Here is a 3282-nt window from a genome sequence, read left to right as displayed (position 1 = left end):
TAGAGATATGAAACATTGTTTTGACTCTCTATATCTGACACACAGTTAATTAACCGAGAATCATATCACTCTATATAAACGCGTATAAGATAGCAATGGATACACACTCGAGAGTCAAAACAATGAAAAGAATATGCTGTTTTCCTAGCCCTAATTATTCCTATATTTTATTTTTTTTTTGTGTATTGATATTCATATTAAAAAAAAACAACTTTTTTTTCTGTTTAGGTATTTATTTGCAGGCAAATATGGCACAATGTCGTTTTTAAAGTGAGGAAAACCAGCTTCCCTTAAAACAAGGGCAAAAAGAGGGCATTTTGGTAATATCCAAAAATAGTAATGGTCTTGGTATGAAGAGTTTCCCCTGCATTGACCAAGAACCAATTAACTTAAATGAAGCATCAGAACATTTACTACACATTGATCTTGGCCCGAAGGCCAAGAAAGAATAAAGTCTTTTTTCTTTTTAGTTATTTATTTGCTTCCCCACCGAGCAAATTAGGCACAAGGCCGTTTTTTAATGTGGAGAGTGAGGGGAGGGGAACTAGTTCACCCGAGAGGGAACTGGATACTGACAATTGTTGTGAAGAGTTTCCCCTACATTAACCAAAACTGATTGATCAAAAGCAATGGCCTGATATGTAGGGGCAACCCCACATATTACTTTGATTGCAGCATCTGCCGGGACAGATACTACACTTTGATAACATATAATAAAATATATACATGGGTTATATGGGTTATGGGATTGCATTCATCTGCAAAAGATCAGCTAATTTGCATATTCTTTTAAAGATTCATTTAATTTATTCCCTATTATTTTTCTAGATTTTCTTATGGGATGATCATTTTTAGTTAAGTATTACTTAATTATATTTTATATAACTATAATTAATGTTAATTATATTCATGCAGATAATTAATTATATTCATGCAGATATTCTACATGATTTATACTTGCGTAATATTTGCGTAAAATGGTTATAGTAAACACAAGCCTCTTTCTATATATATTTATGTATGCGTATATATATGTGTTTTAAAAAATTTGCCTACCAAACTCCTTTGTCAGTTTTTGGTCTACGGATATGAAACATTATATATAGGGTATTCAAACCCATGCGATACTTTATAGTTGAGTTTTAGCCGGGTAAAATCGGAGCAAAAGTGTTAAAATTAAAGAAATGAAATTTGCCAGGTTATACTCGAACAACGGCATGTTTTAATTTTTAACCTTACGGTAAACATGTCCTCGATAGCTCAGGTATTAAGGTAAAAGGAAAAAGTAAATCGTAAGCTAAACGTTTTTGTTTCGTTACTCGGTGGTGGCGCACGAATCATTTTTTTAAAAAACTTTTTAAATATTAATTGGGTCCAATATAATGTAATAATAAATACAAAATCTGCATTAATGAAAATATCATATTTAAGCGTATTTACGACTGGGCAATACTGGGCAGCCTGATAGTGTATATATATATATATATATATATATATATATATATATATATATATATATATATATATATATATGAAGAGAAGTAGGGTTCCGAAACACGCGTGTCTGTAGATTACTGTTTGTTAAAATAATAAATCAATAAATAAATAAAAAATACGTCCAAATAAAAAATGGGCGACTTTCTTAGAAAAACACCGAATCTCCGAGGCGGAGACGTTAACCTTAGTATCGTTTAAAAAATCAACAACAATAACTACGTAAACAGATAAACCATAAAAAACTAAACAGTAAATTGTCTATGGTATCATAGCGTAATGGGTTAGGGCGCTGGACTGAAATATATAAGGTCCGGGGTTCGAATCCCAACAACAGTCAAGCTACGCTGAAGAGGAGTAATGCTTCGAAACATGCGTGTCCGTAGATTACTGCTTTAAAAATATTAATTAAATAAATAAATAAATAAAATACGTCCTAATGAAAATAGGCGTTTTTCTAAAGAAAAACACCGGATCTCCAAGGCGGGGGAGTTAACCTTTATATCGTTGCAAAAATCAACAACAAAAACTACGTAAACAGATAAGCGATAAAAAACTAAACAGTAAATTCAACAACAAAAACTATATATATATATATACATATATATATATATATATATATATATATATATATATATATATATATATATGTATGTGTGTGCAGACTCAGTAAGTTTTCCCCAAAATAAAAAATAAATAAATTAAAAAAAAAAAGAATCAAATTCAACATCAAATTAGAACCAAGCTTAAAAAATCCATGTCATAAAGGAAGTAGTGGGACTGAACTTGATTGTTCTTTTCGGGCGCCGAAATCGATTCTTTTTAAGTGTAGAAAAGTGGTTGACGAAATTGTACACCTGAGTAAATTGCGTTCAAGTGTAAAACAAGACAGAATGACAAAAAAAAAAAAAAAAAAAAAATCAAAGCAAAATATTCTGGTGTAAGAAACTAGAATTAGTTGAGAACAAAATGGCTGCTGTCGGTGTTAGCTGATACAAAATGATGTTTCTTTTTTTTATTTTAATGGAGGCACCGGTATTATATTCTTAAATGCCTGTAGTCGGCGGAGACGATCGACTATTAAAATTCGTTGCCGACAAGTGCAAGATCGATAAGGAAAGGATTTGTGAAGATCGACTACAACAGCAATAACAATAAAATACGTTTAAGATAAACTAAACAAACAATAAAATAAAACACGTCAGAGGTTGTGAACACAACCAATAAATTAATACGAAGACGCGAGAGACAGTAGCAAACAACAGAAAAACAAAGATTAACACCAGGAGCAGGAATAGAAATAAAGATTAGAGAAAAGTTTAGCAATCCATGTCATAATAGCAAAAGTAGACCCGAAGACCAGGGTTCAATCCTCGATTGAGTCATACCAAATACTTTAAAAATGGTACATGATGACTCCTTAAATACTCAGCAGCAATAATAACAACAACAACAACAACAACAACAACAATAATGATAATAATAATGATAATAATAATAATAATAATAATAATAATAATAATAATAAAACGTAAAAGCTAGAAGCAAAAAATAAAATAAACTAACGAATGAATAAAAAATGTGAAAGGCAGTAAGCGTTTATAGTCTAGATTATCTGCTCCTGTTAAATTCCGGTGTCTGCAGCGCAGATGGAACGACTATGAAGAAGATGTAAGCCCTTCTAATTTAATTATTATCTTCTTAGAAAACGTGAAACCCCTCCCTCTTTCTTTAGATTAAGAATGAATTTCTATTCCGTTTGACCATGTCTAATAATCCAATCAAATA

At 31.0% G+C, this 3282-nt stretch overlaps 1 non-coding gene across 1 annotated transcript; it reads right to left on the bottom strand.

Moving 5' to 3' along the window:
* Nucleotides 1-253: 253 nt before the first annotated feature.
* On the bottom strand, nucleotides 254-450 carry LOC145286778 (U2 spliceosomal RNA). The gene has a single exon (XR_013869165.1). It is a non-coding gene; the product is annotated as a U2 spliceosomal RNA (small nuclear RNA).
* Nucleotides 451-3282: the final 2832 nt, after the last annotated feature.

This window comes from Euprymna scolopes, chromosome 10 (assembly GCF_053919585.1).
Source record: "Euprymna scolopes isolate OS-2025 chromosome 10, ASM5391958v1, whole genome shotgun sequence".
Classification (NCBI taxonomy): Eukaryota; Metazoa; Mollusca; class Cephalopoda; order Sepiida; family Sepiolidae; genus Euprymna; species Euprymna scolopes.
Note: the sequence above shows the minus strand (reverse complement) of the source record. Positions and strands in the feature narration are given on the sequence as shown.